Here is a 20,899-nt window from a genome sequence, read left to right as displayed (position 1 = left end):
GACTGTTGACACTAATGAACTAAACTATTAATGATCCACTGCGTGTCTCCTACTTTTTATGCTGTATTATAAATGGCTCACGGAGCAGAAATAACAGGCGCGTTGTATGAACTTACTGGATGTAGATCTGTAAGGCAGTTTCGTCTAAGAAGAGAAAATGATTAGCCGCTCAGAGGTACAAAAACAAACAGGAACAGCGGCAAAATACAACGGGAGATGTTTGCTTCTTTACATAGACAACACTGATTAGAAAGGATAGGTCACTGAGCCCTCCATTCAAGCTACAGAATCTCGATACTCTTCAGCGCTTCCATTAATTGCAAACTTTAAAAGATCAGTGACAGATCTGTAAATACATGCAGCACATTAATTTTCAAGGTGAAATAGGAAAAAAAGGTTTTTTTTTTGTAGAAAAATAATGATACATTTCCTTTATCTGCAACTTTATTAATGTTGATTATGTTTTTTTTCTAAACGTGGATCACATGCTTGCTTTGAAGTGATTAAGGGGCTATCCCACTCTTAATTAAATTGGGACATCTTCAGCTTAGGGGGGGTAATTAAAGGGGTTGTCCGACATTGATAAAAACTCTCCTGGTGGAGTGTGAAAAAAATAAACCTATACTTACATCCCTCGGTGCTGCCAGTGTCTAGTGCTGCCATCTGTTGCAGCCCTCTTCTCTGACAAACCCACCTGCCTGGAACACCCACCCATCCCCATGTTCCAGCAATGTAACAAGCACTGGAACAGGAGACAGGTGGGTGTACCAGACTGGCGGAAGTTGTGAGAGCAGAGCTGCTGTGCCCCTGTAAACAAACAGCAGAACATCAGCAACAGATGGACCGGCAGCACCAAAGGAGGTAACTGTCCTTGTGCCCTACCTCTTTCCAAAAGGACACAAAGCTGCCACTGGCAGAGAAAAATGTACCCATATCCAGACAAAAAAGTGTATCATGATATATAGTAAAACATCACCTTTATTATTCACAAGTCTAAAAGATGTGTATAGTAGCGTTGCTACAATGTGCTCATGGCAATTAATATTAAAAGCACAGTGGGGTAGGCTCAATAAGTCAAGGGCGAGTATTCACTCACTACTGGTATATCACATAGTCGCCTCAGGGCGATGTGTATGATTTAAGATCGCTGGGAAAAATTATTATAGTGTGACTAGATAGGTAACAGACTCTATTTAGTTGCCAGTATGGAGGGTCACTTTGGAGTAGCTAGGTCTAATGTGTTAGAGCAAATATTTGCCTGTTCACACACATTGCACTAGATCGTGCTTAGATAGAGTAGCTTGGATCTCTCATTTGTATTTATATGTAGATAGTGGACCAATTGATGCTAACCCTCTATTAGTGTATGTGGGTCGGTCATACGACATGACCAGAACCCTACACTACAAGGAGTCTGTGACTAGAAGAAGTATTCTCATTCACACTATGCTGTCCCTATGAGATCTACACTGACTAGCTGTATATAGTGAATTGACCATGAACCTAAGCACACTGCTGATTAAAAAGAACATGCACTTTAGCCCCCCATGCTAAAGTGCATGTTTTTTTTAATCAGCAATAGAAAAACAATACAACATTTTGATCATCCCAACCTTTGCCAATTTGGATCTGTATTGTTTGTAGCAATGTCATCAGCCTCAGCATGCACATGATATTGCTCCAAACAATGCAGATCTAAATTGACAAAGGTCGGGATGACCAAAATGTTATATTGTTTATGATCCATCGTGAATATTATGTGTGAATATGCTATCAGGTTTTTGTGAGGGCCAAAAGTCATTCAGGCTTTAAAAGAATGAAAGCAGAATAAGTAGAAGCAACTTGGTGTGTGCCCTGTTTCTGTACTCTATGCAGCTGGATTAAGAATCCTACATGTGCACCAATATCATTGAGTGTGTCTGGTGAATTTCTCTGGATCCGTTGGAAAATTACAGGGCCAAAAAAATTTTGTCTGGGGTTACAATTATAAAATATACCATTTCCAACTTCATACAAATTCAACTTAAGTACAAACCTATCTTGTTCATAACGCAGTTTGTGTTATCCTTTTATGGTGCAGGCCCATTTCCATTATTGTGTTTCTGTTTTATACTTCCAGTATACCAAAAGCCATATGTTGTTTTTATTTTTCCACTTACAGATCAATATTTTGTGCACTGTATTTGACAGCAGTTAAAAAATTCTACATGGGAAAAAAACTGTGACAAAAAATACTGTTGCGCCACTTTCCAGAGGGCTTTGTTTGTACTTCTTTCACTGTGCAGTTCAAATGACAAATACCCTTTTCTTTTAATAAAATTATTTTTGTTTTAAAGAAAGTCTAAATAGTTTTAGAAATTATTACAAATTTGCCAAAAGTAACTTTTTATTAAACTTTTATAGGTGTTTAAATTGTGGACTTTTTCCAATTACAGTGCTCACCATATGGGATAATTGCTTTTTTGTGCCTAAAATGGTTACTATTTTGTTTGTTTTTATGCATATAGGCAGTGCCCGGGTTACGTGCAAGATAGGTTCCATAGCTTTGTTAAGTTGTTCTTAAGTTGAATGTGTATGTAAGTCGGAACCTTATATTATATAACTGCAACACCAGACAATTTTTATTTTGCCCCAGTAACAATTGGATTTTCAAACTTTTTTGCTGCAATGGGACCAATGATTATCAATAAAGGTTCATTTCAGACACTTTACAGCTGTTCATTGCAGTCTGGGACTATAGTAAAGCATTCAGAGAGCTTCAGCAGAGGTCACAGTGGGCAGAGGGGTCTGTCTTTAACTAGGGGTTTGTAAGCCGGGTGTCCTTAAATAGTGGACTGCCTGTTTATATACAGTCTAGGAAAATGTGGGTATTTCATTTTTACTTTACTTTAACTTTTTCTGTATCTGGACTTTTTCAATTTTTTTTAAATATTTTTTCAGAGTCATATGGTGTTTGAACTGATTTATGGGCTGATAGACATGTACCCTAGTGGGGTTTGACCATGGTACCTAATACGTTAACTACCTCAATCAATGTAAGCAGAATGTGGGCAGTTAATGGCAGGTATCTTTTGTATAATATGAAAAACACCTGCTCTGTAAGGCAGGACTTAGCCCATATTACATGAAAGGAGTTTTCCATTTTCAGCAAATAATTGATATTGTTGTGCAATGAGAACTTCTAACATGTTCCAATGCACTTACTGTATCCAATACTCATAGTTTTCTAGATCTCTTCTTGCTGTCATTCAACAGGAAGCTTCATTGTTTACTTCCTGTGGATAAAAACCTGGTCATGTAATGTCACCCAGTGCTTGTCAGTATGTGACAGCACATAAACAGGATGTACATAATGAAGATTCTTGTTGAATGACAGCAAGCAGAGATCTAGAAAACACAGAGGAATTGATACAGAAAGCATAATAGGAAATTGTATAACGTTTCTGCTATCACAGTAGCCCTCTTAATAGTTAAATTCATCACTGAAAAATTCTCACTCACAACATACCTCCCAACTTTTGTGGAGGAGAAAGAGGGATTTTTTTGCCCACAGAAGCCACACCCTAGCCACGCCCCCTAACCACACCCCCTGGCCACGCCACTGCTCATACCTTCAACGCATCCACTGGCACCAATGTATATTTATGTATATAATTGGGGGGCATATTCCACTCCCCCTAGACAACGAGCATGCCCTCCTAGACAACGAGCATGTCCTCCCCTAGACAACGAGCATGCCCCCCCCAGACAACGAGCATGTCCTCCCCTAGACAACGAGCATGTCCCCCCCTAGACAACGAGCATGTCCCCCCCAGACAACGGGCATGTCCGCCCCCAGACAACGAGCATGCCCCCCCCTAGACAACGAGCATGTCCCCCCCAGACAACGAGCATGTCCCCCCCAGACAACGGGCATGTCCGCCCCCAGACAACGAGCATGCCCCCCCCTAGACAACGAGCATGTCCCCCCCAGACAACGAGCATGCCCCCCCTAGACAACAAGCATGCCCCCCCTAGACAACGAGCATGTCCCCTAGACAACGAGCATGCCCCCCCCTAGACAACGAGCATGTACCCCCCCCTAGACAACGAGCATGTACCCCCACCTAGACAACGAGAATGTACCCCCACCTAGACAACGACCATGTCCCCCCCTAGACAACGAGCATGTCCCCCCCCCCTAGACAATGAGCATGTCCCCCACCTAGACAACGAGCCTGTCCCCCCCTGTGGCTGCGTGCCCTTTTTTGTGTGTTTGTGTTATTTTTGTCTTCCAGGACCGTGCCTGCTGTGGACTGCTTCCGATTCGAAGGATTACATCGATGACCGACAGTTCTAACAAATAAAATGGTCAACGAGGGTGTGTCTGCGTCTTTTGTTCAATAAAATTTTCTGAAAACGGTGTGATTATTTATTTTTTTGCGACACTCTTCATAGTTTGCCATAGTAGTGGTGCCGGCTAGGTGACGGTGCTCATTACTAAGGGCTGGCCTTAGTGTTTGCCTTAATTTTTTTGGCAAATTCACACTAACGCCCATACCATTACCCCGGTACCCACCGCCACCAGGGGTGCCGGGAAGAGCCGGGTACAAACCAGTACCTGACCGTCTATAGATGGTCAGGTAGTGGGGCGGCTGCAGGCTGTTATTGTTGCGCTGGAATAGCCCCCTAACAGTGACCTATCCCAGCTCAGTAATGGCAGGCTGCTGCTGCTTTTTTGTATCTGGCTGATTTGAAAAATAGGGGCACCCCATGCCGTTTTTTCTTCAAATTTTTGACAAAAATATGCGTGGGGTCCCCCCTTTAAAGGGGGCTCCCAGGCTGTTTCCCCCATTTTTACAAAAAAATGGGGGGGAAAAACGGCATGGGGTGCCCCCTATTGTTCAAATCAGCCAGATACAAAAAAGCAGCAGCAGCCTGCTATTACTGAGCTGGGATAGGCCACTGTTAGGGGGCTATCCCAGCGCAACAATAACAGCCTGCAGCCGCCCCACTACCTGACCATCTATAGACGGTCAGGTACTGGTTTGTACCCGGCTCTTCCCGGCACCCCTGGTGGCGGTGGGTACCGGGGTAATGGTATGGGCGTTAGTGTAAATTTGCCAAAAAAATTAAGGCAAACACTAAGGCCAGCCCTTAGTAATGAGCACCGTCACCTAGCCGGCACCACTACTACGGCAAACTATGAAGAGTGTCGCAAAAAAATAAATAATCACACCGTTTTCAGAAAATTTTATTGAACAAAAGACGCAGACACACCCTCGTTGACCATTTTATTTGTTAGAAATGTCGGTCATAGACGTAATCCTTCGAATCCGAAGCAGTCCACAGCAGGCACGGTCCTGGAAGACAAAAATAACACAAACACACAAAAAAGGGCACGCAGCCACAGGGGAGGACATGCTCGTTGTCTAGGGGTCAGGGGTAGACATGCTCGTTGTCTAGGGGGGGGGGAAATGCTAGTTGTCTAGGGGGGGGACATGCTCGTTGTCTAGGAGTCGGGGGGAGACATGCTCGCTGTCTAGGGGGGGGAATGCTCGTTGTCTGGGGGGGGGGACATGCTCGTTGTCTAGGGGGGGGGGCATGCTCGTTGTCTTGGGGGGGGACATGCTCGTTGTCTAGGGGTCAGGGGGAGACATGCTCGTTGTCTAGCAGGGGGAAATGCTCGTTGTCTAGGGGGGGAAATCCTCGTTGTCTAGGGGGGGGACATGCTCGTTGTCACAGTAAAGGGGAGGGGTCCTATGGAGCGCAGTAAAGGGGAGGGGTCCTATGGAGCGCAGTAAAGGGGAGGGGTCCTATGGAGCGCAGTAAAGGGGAGGGGTCCTATGGAGCGCAGTAAAGGGGAGGGGTCCTATGGAGCGCAGTAAAGGGGAGGGGTCCTATGGAGCGCAGTAAAGGGGAGGGGTCCTATGGAGCGCAGTAAAGGGGAGGAGTCCTATTGAGCGCGCAGTGAAAGCCATAAAAAACACATTTGATATTTTCCTTCCCGCTTCCCAGTACAGGGCCTGGAATATTTAATACTGTCACTAGGAAGTATAATTTGTTACGCAGAAACAGGCCGCACAGCTCTGTACGTGGAGAAATAAAAAAGTTATTGATTTTTGAAAGTGGGGAGTGAAATATGGAAACGCAAAAATTGTTCCGTCAGAGTAATGGAGCAGACGGCCGTGTATGACCATTCTGCTCCATTACCGTCATAGAGCGATGACATGGACCTTATGTGGACCCCAACAGACCCCTCGTTTTCATGATCTATGGGGGTCACATCACTGAAACCCCCACACATCAGCAGGTTAAGCCCTGTCCTATGGATAGGGCCTAACTTGTATTTGTGGGAAAACCCCTTTAACCCCTTAACGCTCTGCGCCGTAGCTCTACGACGCAGAGAGTATAAGGAGTGTATGAAGAGGGCTCACGGGCTGAGTCTTCTTCATACAAGGTGGGGGGTTTTGCATGTTGCAGAAAACCCCCACCGCTAATAACCGCAGTCGGTCATTGTCGCCGGCAAAGTCTTTTTTACGATCGCTGTGCCCCCGAACGTCATCGGGGGAGGGCGATCGTTTGCCGTGGTAGCCTCGGGTCTTCTTTTGACACGAGGCTACATGGCTTCTGCAGGTTCGTTACAATGAGCCAGAAGTATTGCAGTATATGGTAGGAGCGATCTGACCATCTAGGGTTAATGTACCGTAGATGGTCTAAGAAATAGTGGAAAAAAAAGAAAAAACAGGTTTTAAAAATAAAAAAAATTTATAAAATATTAAAAATTCTAATCACCTCCCTTTCCCTAGAACGGATATAAAACATAATAAACAGTAAAGATCACAGACATATTAGGTATCGCCGCGTCCCAAAATGCCCGATCTATCAAAATATAAAAACGGTTACGGGCGGCGGTGACCTCCGAGGCGGGAAATGGCGCCCAAATGTCCGAAATGCGACTTTTACACCTTTTTACATCACATAAAAAATGAAATTAAAAATGATCAAAATGTCGCACAGACCTCAAAATGGTAGCAATGAAAACGTCGGCTCATTTCGCCAAAAATGACCCCACCCCCAGCTCCGTGCACCGAAATATGAAAAAGTTATTAGCGTCAGAAGATGGCAAAAATTTTTTTATTTTTTTTTTTGCACACATGCGTTTAATTTTTGAAAATGTATTAAAACACAATAAAACCTATAAATCCGGTATCACCGCGATCGCACCAAACCAAAGAATAAAGCTGAGGTGTTATTTTGAGTGCACAGTCAAAGTCGAAAAAACTGAGCCCACAAGAACGTGACATGTGCGGTTTTTAAAAAATTTTTTTCCACATTTGGAATTTTTTGCAGCTTCGCAGTACACGGCATGTTAAAATAAATAACATTACGGGAAAGTAAAATTTGTTACGCACAAAATAAGCCCTCACACAGCTCTGTACACGGAAAAATGAAAAAGTTATGGATTTTTGAAGTTGGAGAGCGAGAAATGAGAGAAAAACCCTGCGTCCTTAAGGGGTTAAGGGATTAAGTATATGGTACAATAAAAGCAGAATAGAAGGGCACTGGGGGGGTTAGGGATGGGGGCAGGGGGTCTATGGAGGAAAGTGTTTAACCCTTTAGCTGCTGCCTGCAGTCACTGTAGAGTACCTGTTATCACACTGCAGCAGCTGCACACACTCGGCTCTGCTTCATCAGACGAACTTCAGTGAGGAGGAGGAGGTGGGGGCAGGGAGCCATTGATGTAGCAGTGCTGGAGAGTTCCTGCCTGCACGGAGGATGATCCCCTGGGGCTGCTGTGCAGGGGCAGTGCAGAGAATATGACACTCTGCACTGCTCCATCCATCCATCCATCCATGTGCCTGCAAGTGGCAGCCTGAGGACAGGGAGGGCTCTGCCTCCCAGGGGAGGGGATGGGGGGAGGTGCCGGCTCTGCAGCAGACAGCCCGGGAGCTGGAGAGGAGGAGGACGCTGTACCCCGCCCCCTGGCTTCTCTGTATCCTGAGCAGGACGGGGGCGGGACTCGGGGGCGGGACTCGGGGGGGGGGGGGCGGGACTCGGGGGGGGGGCGGGACAAAACGGAAAAATCCGTGAAACCGCAAAAAAACCGGGACTTTCACTTAACGGTCCGTGCAGGCGGGACAAGGGTTAAAAAACGGGACTGTCCCGCCCAAAACGGGACGGTTGGGAGGTATGCTCACAATACTATTTTCTAATGTCAGTTAACCTGCTAGAGGCAGGCAGACCCCAATGGTCTATATATGCTGGAGGTGGCAAAAGTAAAAAAAATACTAATGAATATCCACTCACACAGCGACCAACCAACCAAGAAAGGTGTATGTAAAGTATTGTAAGTACACAGAAATAACTAAATGGGTGGATGTAGTGTAGCATGCAGACTAACATTTTACAGCTCTGGCATTTTCTATTAGATAGCCTTTTTCGGGGTATCTGTAAGTGTATTGCATAAAATCACAAGAGGTGTTGGCCAAAGTTTGCAACCCATGTGGTGACTGCTCTTGCAAGCTATTAAAAAAAATTCAAAACCATTTCAAAGTTATTGTTGTTCTTGGATGTTTGCTAGCCATTGTTTTATCAGTTCGTACACATCCCCGGTTACTTCTATTGACTCATACATAGGGTACATTCACACAAATGTGTGCTTATTCGTCCTTGAGTGCTGCTTACTCCTCCACCATCTATAGAGATGCACATGGCCAGTGCCATAACACGGCAAAATATAGGACATGTCTTATATTTCACCATGCATGTTCACATTGCGGTGGGAAAATATGTGCTCACTGCACTGTCACTGGACGCCATAGATGTCATTGGGGACTGATATCCATCCAAAAATGGTGCAGCCAGATGTCCGTCCCATTACGTTCATGTGAATGAGCCCATAGCTGTATTTTCTATAGCCTCATGTGTGAGCTGGCAGCCCAGGCCTCACCTTGTGGACCATGTCCTATTCTTGCATATGTTGGCAGCTCGAACAGTCTTTGTCTATTGCCATTGGCATGTGAGTGAAGCTAAGGCCCTGACGAGACATTAATGAGACAAGGTCTCATGGTCTAATGGTTATTTGTGAACCATAAAAAGCAAACCTATGACATATATCTTTATAAAATAGCTGCTGAATAGGGGTTAGCCATATTGCCTTATAGACTGCTTTCTTATAAAACACATGCATTACCCTATTATACTGCTACCAAAAGAGGCTTTTAAAAGTGCAATAGAGTATGGGACAAAAAATGTACTCTATAACAGGGATAACATACAATCCAAAGACTTTTAGAGTCTGGATTTTTAGGGAGAAGCATTGATCTCAGACTTTTATTCCAATATTTTTGGGCAGCATTTGGCACAGTAGAAACTCAGTCTGGCAGTAGTGATTAGCATTTCATTGCCTCTTACAGAACGTTGTGATGCATATTTGACACTACTGTTGTGGGGTACAGCATTTTTATGTATAATTTACAATGATAACCTTGACGGACATGTGTTTGTTTTTTTCAAACGTATAAACTATATAATTTTGTTATACGCGGTTTGAATAATGTATCTAATTCATGTATGCTTTTGTCTACAGTATACTGTATAACTATAAACCATTTTACCCAGAGTGAGGAAATCTCAGAGATGCTGCAGAAAGGGACATGACGTGAGTCACTGTGCTACAATCAGATTTATTTGACTTAAATGGCTCTATCTGTGTCAATTTGACAAATAAGAATGCCCTTCATAGGATCACTTCCTTCCAATAATATAAATATATATTCCTCGGGGAGGAAGAAATGTGCTATATTTGTAGGATACAAATCCATAAAAATCTTGCCTCTGCATTCATTTTTGGTCATTTAATTTCTTTGCTTAGAGTACTTGATGAAACCAGAATTTTATTATTTCCACCAAGAAGTTTCAGTCCTAGTTACATAGATAAAATGCATATGAATCACTGATAAATTATATTCACACACTCGTGTCATTTTTTATTAGTATAAATGATGACTTCATTCCTCTGTGTAAATCTTTTTCTATTAGTTTATGACAGGCCATAGAGTACATTTAGATATGACTTATCAAACCTTTCATGTTCCTGCACAATGTGCACGGTTCTCCAATTTTATCATTTAAGTATTGATTTATCAGTGCATTTAATGAATTAATGACCAATTCCAAAGGGATAAAATAATAACGCCACTTGTTGGCCATCTATTTTCTTTGCAAAGAAGTCAATTTATCAAGATAATAAAGTACAGTGCACTTATCGCATGGTAAGTATGCTTAGGTGACCTGACTACCGAAACTATCCATTATAGAACAAGACTTTAGAACTTACACTTTTGAAGATTTTATTTCAATTTGTTGTTCAACATTTTGTCAGATCCATTAGCCATAAAAAGAAAATAAAGTAGTGTTGAACAGACCCAAACCAATAAAGGTTGGTTCCCTTGATTCAACATTCCCCACCTCAGGGATCAACCCTCCCATCGTTAGCTCTTTAAGTTGCATGCAAGCTGCACAGAGAACCATTGTTTTGGGGGGATTGATTGTGCAACTATCACTGAACAGTGGAGTCTATACTTTCTATACTGCCTGTGCATGTGCCAAGGTATAGGCTCCACTGCACATGCCCATTTTCAGATTTGAAGGGTATCTTGTGATCTTGTATAACCACTTTACTACTGGTAATATACAAAATTAATATATACAACAAAAAATTATCTTGAGTTTCATCTTCAGGTTTAGGTCCCCTGTCTGCACTCTCGGATAGACAGTAATACTGTATTTACATTAACACATGTAAAGTTTTTTTTTTATATGTTTTGTATATATAAGTGTAATATAGTGTAACAATGTCATATGCATCAAACCTAGTATCAAATTTATTTGCACTAACACACAGAGGTACAGATCAATTATATTATACAAGCCTTAGGAGAAATAGTATACTCTACCCATTAGACTGCATCCAGTGTAGTCCCTTTCCCGGCACAGGGGGTCAACTTCAATATCAACGTTAGTAGAAAACTCCAATAAATAAAATGATCCTTGACCTTCTCTTGAAACCTCTGACATAGCCCTGTGACAGCTTTACTGCATTCTGTCTGTATAATACAGTAAACCACCGCTGTGAAAGACTGCCTCATATCACAGTATAGTGCTAAGTGCCTGGGTTACTGGAAGCAGAGATACTAGCTGAGAGTTTTTAGGTCTAGTTTATTTAAAATATAAAAGAATATTTAACTGGATGAAAGAATAAGACGGAGGGAAATCATTTCTTCAAAAAGCCAGAAAAAGCAGTGTGTCACTGACATAATGGGTTCAGAAAAACATAACAAATTTTATTTGTATCAAACACTGAACACAAACACATATCTAAAATCAATTAAAATTGTACCGAAGTACATACAATTCTCTACCATGTTGTGCACTGTAGTTGGTGCAGAAACAAGACACCTCCTGAATGGGCAAAATATACCCAAGCCACCCCTAAGTATTGAAAAAACAGGTATAAAGTGCAAATGCATATATCAAGCTGCCATAGAGGTAAATGCTAGGTAAATGGATGCCTACAATGCAATCATAGTATACATTCAATACAGGTAATGGAGGCAAACCCTAGTGCAAAATACAGATAACCTGGCAATAAGCCAGTAAAATAGCAGCATACAAACGGGGTGGTAAAGTGGTCAGGAGGTGGAGGGCTCCCCACGCGTTACGTCTCCAACTGGAGACTTCCTCACGGGTAAAAGATGCCCCCTGTGTTGCTGGGCTCCCCTTATATACCCCCTACGTTTCACTCACCCTCAGCTGTAGAAACATGTGTTCAACATTGTGTCCCTGAAAACCGGAAGTAGCATGTCACGTGATCGCGGAAACCGGAAGTAGCATGTCACATGATCGCGAAAACCGGAAGTAGCATGTCACATGATCGCGGAAAACGGAAGTAGCATGTCACATGATCGCGATAGGTCACATGATCAAGGTAAATATGGTTACTAGGTGACCGAATGATACCATACAGTGTTAGATTGGTCGCTTGACGATAGTAGCGCAAGAAGGCGCTATTGCGTAGGATACCATGAGAATAGTATTATTGGAAGTGTGAAAAAGATTTTTTACAATGATTGCCTTTAGTATGTAAAAATGTGCAAAAAAAGGGAGCACCCCCTGTGGACGGCGTGTTTATGAGAAAGAATACTGACATTTAAAAGTAGTGAGAGTAGCAACCAAACGTTATTATGCGGCACTAAATAGTTTACATGAGACGAACGGCGAAGCATCGGCCATCAAGCAGAATATGTGGTGAATATGCATTATTATTATGAATAATAGATATATGGAATCAAAAGATGTAAATACCGATGAGTCTATCTAGACACAATGAAAAAAGTATTTTGAGAAAATAAATGGTGTATATTATAACCATTTATTGTGAACAAATAATAGTAGTATGTGTGATAATAGAACAAGTGATTACAAGTGATAGAATCTGTAAATGAAAGAAAAAATATTTGTTAGCAGGTAAATATCATTGTCTAAGGGCAGTAGACAAAAACAGCCCTTGAAAAGCAATAGATTCCTAAAAAATATAAGTAGAAAAGCTCAGAACGACGGAAACACCAAAGTGCCAACATGTTAAGAGGTAAGTAATCACACGTAGGTGAGTGTAAGATATTATCATGGTATATAATGCAAATTGTCCAAGCGTATGGATTCAAAAATGATCACATATTCTTGCACTACTTGAGAGGTATAGTATATTGTTGTTAATACATGACGCTTATCAAAGTATAGTATCCATCGGAGATGATTTGCAAAATATTGGTCTATTGAAGATATACATAGAGACCAAAGAATAATGGATGAAAAATATAAGGTTGAAAATAGAGGGTGAAGGGATGCCAACAGGGTAAAGAAGGGGGTATGTAGGGGAGCCACAGCAAACCACGATATAGTTATCGTTGGATATACCAATTGGGCATCCGAGCACCTGAGGGCATCAATGAGGATTTGTTGTTTACAGGCTACTACAAACGTTAACGAAGACATTTACGTTATCCTCTCCAGACGAAGGACACCGAAAAGCATCCACGATCAATGTGATACTCCGAGGTAAGTTTAAATGCCTACCCCATGCACCCCACACATCATTCACTATTCACTCCCTTATCCGCTTTTTTCCATCTCTCACCTCTCTCTTTTCTTCTTTCACCATCGGTACATATGGTACCCTTACACTTTTTATTTTCACGGGTTTTACACCTTTTTCCTTTGGGTTATTCACCCCTTGTAGCTTGGGACTCTTATGGCCCCCCTACCACTTACACAGTCACTTTCCCTTGTCATTTTTTCCCCCACTCATTTGTTGTACACTGAACTAATTCTTGTCCACATTTTCTCGTATTTAGTACTATCCATTACCATGTGACCATTCAACCTGATGTACCTTGCAGTGACCGACAAAGCCCCTCCTCCTATCAATGAGAAGGATCTACTGTTTGGAAGCAACCTCCTCAGAACTATAAAAAGAAGACAAATTATAACAACAGGAGGACGACAAAGGGGTCTCTGACCCACATGGACTGTTGTTACTTTCATCCATCCCTTCTTCATCATGGACCTATGACCTATACCCTTCAGGACTTTTTACCATACTTAACCTACTACAATTGTTTTACAATCTATGTTCATACCCACTGAACACAGGTTTGTTCATTCGTTTGATAACTATATCATGGTTTGCTGTGGCTCCCCTACATACCCCCTTCTTTACCCTGTTGGCATCCCTTCACCCTCTATTTTCAACCTTATATTTTTCATCCATTATTCTTTGGTCTCTATGTATATCTTCAATAGATCAATTTTGCAAACCATCTCCGATGGATACTATACTTTGATAAGCGTCATGTATTAACAACAATATACTATACCTCTCAAGTAGTGCAAGAATATGTGATCATTTTTGAATCCATACGCTTGGACAATTTGCATTATATACCATGATAATATCTTACACTCACCTACGTGTGATTACTTACCTCTTAACATGTTGGCACTTTGGTGTTTCCGTCGTTCTGAGCTTTTCTACTTATATTTTTTAGGAATCTATTGCTTTTCAAGGGCTGTTTTTGTCTACTGCCCTTAGACAATGATATTTACCTGCTAACAAATATTTTTTCTTTCATCTACAGATTCTATCACTTGTAATCACTTGTTCTATTATCACACATACTACTATTATTTGTTCACAATAAATGGTTATAATATACACCATTTATTTTCTCAAAATACTTTTTTCATTGTGTCTAGATAGACTCATCGGTATTTACATCTTTTGATTCCATATATCTATTATTCATAATAATAATGCATATTCACCACATATTCTGCTTGATGGCCGATGCTTCGCCGTTCGTCTCATGTAAACTATTTAGTGCCGCATAATAACGTTTGGTTGCTACTCTCACTACTTTTAAATGTCAGTATTCTTTCTCATAAACACGCCGTCCACAGGGGGTGCTCCCTTTTTTTGCACATTTTTACATACTAAAGGCAATCATTGTAAAAAATCTTTTTCACACTTCCAATAATACTATTCTCATGGTATCCTACGCAATAGCGCCTTCTTGCGCTACTATCGTCAAGCGACCAATCTAACACTGTATGGTATCATTCGGTCACCTAGTAACCATATTTACCTTGATCATGTGACCTATCGCGATCATGTGACATGCTACTTCCGTTTTCCGCGATCATGTGACATGCTACTTCCGGTTTTCGCGATCATGTGACATGCTACTTCCGGTTTCCGCGATCACGTGACATGCTACTTCCGGTTTTCAGGGACACAATGTTGAACACATGTTTCTACAGCTGAGGGTGAGTGAAACGTAGGGGGTATATAAGGGGAGCCCAGCAACACAGGGGGCATCTTTTACCCATGAGGAAGTCTCCAGTTGGAGACGTAACGCGTGGGGAGCCCTCCACCTCCTGACCACTTTACCACCCCGTTTGTATGCTGCTATTTTACTGGCTTATTGCCAGGTTATCTGTATTTTGCACTAGGGTTTGCCTCCATTACCTGTATTGAATGTATACTATGATTGCATTGTAGGCATCCATTTACCTAGCATTTACCTCTATGGCAGCTTGATATATGCATTTGCACTTTATACCTGTTTTTTCAATACTTAGGGGTGGCTTGGGTATATTTTGCCCATTCAGGAGGTGTCTTGTTTCTGCACCAACTACAGTGCACAACATGGTAGAGAATTGTATGTACTTCGGTACAATTTTAATTGATTTTAGATATGTGTTTGTGTTCAGTGTTTGATACAAATAAAATTTGTTATGTTTTTCTGAACCCATTATGTCAGTGACACACTGCTTTTTCTGGCTTTTTGATTACTTGTTTTGAGTGTGTCGACCATTACTTTTACCTGGCGTTACACTTTGCTGTGCAAGGTTCATTTTTCTTTGATTGGGAAATCATTTCTTGTAAATAATGTATTGCTGTAGATACACGTGTATCACTTTTTTAGTTACCATGTGTGTTGCTGTGTCTACAAACAGGTAAATATTTCTTACAGTTTATACGGTTTATTAAAATTTTTTACATAGCTTATAATTATTTATAATGCAGTCAAGCAATTACTGTATAAATCACAGATAAGTGAATTCGTTTTTTTAAAGAGAATGTTACTACAGTCATCATTATACTCTTCATTGGTTCACTAAATACAAAATTGGATACATTTTGATATAATCTATTTTTACTTTAAGTGTCAATTGTGAAACAGATCCAACTGCATACCGCACCTACTTTCAAACCCAAGAGTCTAAACCACGAGCCCCAATCTATTGATTTACAGGTCCAACATCTGTAGTATATCAGAGTCTAGATAGGAAGAAAGCTTCTCAAAGCCAATACAGGCAGTCCCCTACTTAAGGGCACCCAACTTACAGATGACCCCTAGCTAAAGACGGACCCGTCTCTGGATGTTTCACTATAGTCCCAGATTGCAATAATCAGCTGTGAGGTGTCTGTTATAAAGCTTTATTGATAATCCTTGGTCCCATTACAGCAAAATTTTTGTAACTGGGGCAAAATAAATTTTGTCTGGAGCTACTTACATACAAATTCAACTTAAGTACAAACCAATGGAACCTACGGTAGCTTGTATGTAACCCGGGTACTGCCGGCGCAGGGAGGTCGGCGCTTACCATGCGCGCGGCTCTCCTTCACTTCCTATGTAGCCGCGCGCACGGTCGCGCGCATGGTAAGCGCCGAGCGCGTACATCCCTGCACCGGCTGTAAAGATTAAAAAGTGTTTTAAACCGCGATACAGCGGTTTAAAACACTCCGGCGCCAGCTCACCCTGAGCTGGTGCTCGGTGTTTTCTTCTTAAACCTGCCACTTCAAGTGGTAGGTTTCCTTTAAAGATTCTATTCTAGATCCTTGAAGTTCCACATTTTGTTAGCATGTTATTATAAAATGATTTCGACTATTACCTGTAGCATAAATGAAACAATCGGTATTGTAGTCAATATCCCATGCAGTGCACAAAAGAAGCACAGAATAATCATGGCTACAGTGCATGTCAGTTTCACTGTACTGTATACAAAGGAGCTTACTTTTTTTTTTTCAAAATCCAACATGGTAAACCAGGGACACTTACTCATTGATCCAGGCATGGTGACAGTGGTAATCTTCTTATATTTGCTATTTATGGCCTCCTTCCTTCTATAATCCACTTTTTTTCCAACATAAGGGTAGATTATCATTATAAGAATAAGTGAATTACAAATTCAATGTGACCATACACTGATTTTTATCTTTTTATCGAGGTGTTGGCGGGGGAGAGAGGAGAAGGGGAGGGTCATCAAGGCAACTTGTTTTACAGTATCTTCTAAGCAATTTTAGGTTGCCAAAGTAGGCGGGAGGGAAGATGGGTAAGGATTGGGGGGTATAGGTCTGAGGAGAGGTGGGGAGTAGGATTGGGATTATATGACTTGCACACAACTAACAAGAAAATCCACATGAATTGTTATATATTTTTCTGATTTGTTTGTCTGTTATCGACATCCCTAGGTCTTTTTCCCATTGGCCTATGTAAGAGGGCTTGATCTCTTTGCCTCTTGACTGTAGTAGGTCATAAAGAATCAAGATCATCTTGGGTTGTGTAGTGGGTTTTAGCAGCCAATTCTCTAGCCATGTGGGGTCTTTCAGGAGCGCATGTCTCTTGTGTAGTTCTTTTTTTGTTAGTTTCATTTCAGCCTCATGTAGGAAAGTGTTGAACGTGTTAGCTTGCGTGCTTGTTTTTATTAAGTCATCTATATTGGTTTTGAAGAAGCTATGTAGTGGGATCTTAGTAAACTGATTCCATAGATTGGAAGTAGGTCTGGCCATGGGTTTGAGATAATATGGTAGCAGATTGCTAGGTAACAGGGGGGGGGGGTGAACTATGCATGCCTGACATGTGCTCACTCGCCCATTTAATTACCTTGACAGTTCCCCGAGTTACCGGGTCCGTACACTGGCTTGAAGTGTTAAAGTTCCCTAGTTGGGCTATAATTTCACTGCTAATTGAAGCTATTTCAATTTCCGTACCAAGTGTTGCGTATGTGGGATTAAAGAACTGCACCCATCTTTTTAATTGTATTGCTCTATAGTAGGATAAAGGATCTGGGAGCCCAAAACCCCCTAAGCTCTTTTTCCTTAAGAGCCTGTCGTATTTGATCCTTGACCTCTTTTTCCTCCATAAGAAGCTAATAAAAAGGGATCTCAATTAATTGAAAAAGGAGGCAGGTAGGTCAATGGGTACCATCTGTAATGTACATAGAAGGGTAGGCATAATAAAAGAGTTTAAGAGATTTTTACGGCCCATCCAGGAAACATAGGGCTATATCAAGTGATTGAAGTTGTATGTTAATCTGACATAGGAGTTTGGTGTAGTTGACATGGAATATTTCCTTACTTGACTTTGTTATTTGTAATCCTAAGCCGGTAAACTGGGTGTCCTGCCAATGGAATTGTGTTGTCTTTTTGAGGTCTTGCACTACTCAAGGGGGCCGAGATATTCATTGCCTCCGACTTTGTATAATTTATTTTGAAGTTGGAGACCCTGCCAAGGGCCTCAAACACTTCTAAGACATGTTTAAATGAAAGTAGGAGATCTGTTAGCATAAGTAGTGGGTCGTCAGCAAATGCTGCATTAAGGTGAGTAGCGCCTCCTATTTCAAGACCTTTGATGTTGGGATGTTGTCTGAGGGCCTGCAGCAGAGTCTCCATGATCAAGATAAATAGTGTAGGGAAGAGAAGGCAGCCCTGGCGCGCACCATTTTTTATCCTAAAATTGTCTGACAGAGTACCATTTAATCGGGCACTTGGGGTACTATAAAGTGACATTATCGCTTGTATAAATCTTTGTGGGAACCAAATTTATATAGGGTTTGGGTCACGTATCTCCAGCTCACCCTATAGAAAGCCTTCTTGGCATCAGTATCGAGATGGACCAGGGGTATTTTTGTTTCAAGGGCGCAATGGATGGCATTCAGAACTCTGACTGAGTTTTGATTTCCTTCCCTTCCTGGCACGAATCCTGTTTGTTCTATTTGAATAAGACCTGGCAGTAGTTTACTCATTCTAAAACCAATATGGAGGCATCCATTTGGGCAGACCAAATATGTCCACTCTCATTACAACAGTGTTCTCTTGTAGGTTCTTTAAAGGGGGATCTTCTTTTTTCATCCCTAGTTGGAGATATCACATAATGGGAGGATCAAGTCACTCATTACTTGATTTCTACTTGTTTTTGATGACTTTAGTTTCCCTGCCGGTGTCCACTTTTCCATTTGTGGCAGAGGTGGTAGCTTTGTGTGTTGTTCCGTGACAAGTAGCCAGGATTGTATGTCCAGCGGGAACAGCCATTTAAACATTATATTTTTGTGTCTCAGGTGGTCTGTGAGTGGCTTAAGTAGCCTGCGCTTATATAATGTAGATGGAGCCACTTCCTGGAAGATGATGATCTGTTGTTCCTCAATGAGGATTTCTTTCTTCTCCATTGCTCCCCTTATTATAACTGCCATGCCTTTGTAACTTAATAAATCACAGATGGATCAGATTCTTTAGGTGGTGGGCACAGAGAGCAATGTATTCTCTCAATTATAATGGAGTTTGCTTTGTCCGCAGTTAACAGGTCACCGAAGAGTGTTTATGCTATGGCGGTTAATTGATCATGTGGGATGGATTCAGTTAGTCTAATATTCTTCTGCCTGCTGCGGTTTTCCTGATCCTCTATGAGGAGCAGAGCCGTGTTGAGGGCTTCTGACTGTTGTTTAAAGTTATGCACTAGGGCTGCGCTGTGATCTATGATGGCTATTTGTGTGTCCTCTAGTGCTTCCACCCTCTGGCCGATGGAACGTACCTCTTTATGGATGGCTCCCAGCTCCTCCATAACCAGTGAGAGCGTTTGTGGCAAAAGTTTTTTCAGCATGAGACCGCATCTCGGGGCGAGGTCTGATGTTGAGGTCTCCTCTGTGGTGCTCTCTGCCTCCGAGTCATCTTGCTGTTCCTCATCTGCTGTTAACGCAACAGCCATTTTGTGGAGTTTCGCAGGCGGCGTGATCAGCTTTTTGCGGAGGAATTTCTCCATATCCCCTTGTCCGCTTTGCAGCTCATTCAGGCTCTGACCCCTTAAAATCCACTTTTAAAATTATGCTAATGAGCCAGAAGGGCACTGGGATGTGTTACCATAGCCACTACCTGCTGCTGCTGTGCAGGCTGTTACACTCCACTTCTCACACTGTGAGTAAACAGCAGGCAGAAGAAGGGGGAAGTGCAGAGAGAGCACAAGGAGGGGTAGCTGTGCCCCTGTACAGTATAACAGCCTATGAAACCAAAGCATGTTGTGGCCCTAGTCCCAGAGCCCTTCTGCCTCATTAGCATATTTTAAAAGTTGATTGTAGAAGGAATAAGGCAATTGATAAAACATATAAGAAGATTAGCACAGTCGCAGTGTCTGGATCTATGAGTAAGTGTCCCTAGCTTATCATGCTTGATTTTGATTGTAAATAGTTAAACACAGATAGCAGGGAAAGGAAGTAATTTCCACTAATTCACTTATGCTTATTCACTTATTCAATGCTTATTCACTGCAGATTGACAAAAAGCTTGGACTTTTCATATGATTTCTTTTCATAGAATTAAAGAAGTGTTGAAAGTGTTATACCTTAACCCTACAAGGCAGTCACCAAGGGAAGGAAGAGGAGACTTATATAAGCCTTGTATGAGTGTGCACAGGATAGCATCTATAGAAAACACTCAGCCCACTCCCTACAGCGTATGTCACATAGATACATTAGCACTAATTTTGGGATATTCCCTGGGTTTCATGCCTCAGTTTCTGAACAAACAGACTTCAGCGTGTATTACTGGGACAGACTTATGTGGCGCAGGCCCTTCTTAAATACCTGTGCAAGCAGTTTGCACTAAAATGAGCGAGCAAAGTCCGCCATAAAACTGGGGCAAGCATCTTAGTAAATGTCGGCCATTAAGTTGGTGCTCAAAGAAGGCAAAGACCTGGAGTGCCCATTTTCTTACGACCCATTTCCCATCTTTTTATTTCTTACTGCCCATTTCTCACTCATAGATGTGAACCTAAAGATATTATCCAAAATATGTGCTGACCGGCTGGCCTTATCATGCCTGCCATGATTTTGCCACTATTGGTGGGATTTATGTTGGGGCGTTCTGTGGTGACCAACATCCCCAGAGTTCTGCTGGCATTGGACTCCTAGGTGTGTCTTCCTGTGGGAGGTCCTGCTCTTGCTCAAGTCACCATTAATGCAGAAAAAGAAAAAAGTTTCACTTTCACATATATCTGTCTTCATTGTATGCAAACCCAAGACC

The sequence above is a fragment of the Engystomops pustulosus genome, chromosome 1 (genome assembly GCF_040894005.1).
Source record: "Engystomops pustulosus chromosome 1, aEngPut4.maternal, whole genome shotgun sequence".
In the NCBI taxonomy this organism is placed as follows: Eukaryota; Metazoa; Chordata; class Amphibia; order Anura; family Leptodactylidae; genus Engystomops; species Engystomops pustulosus.
The sequence above is the reverse complement of the archived record's forward strand: the minus strand, read 5'-3'. Positions refer to the sequence as shown.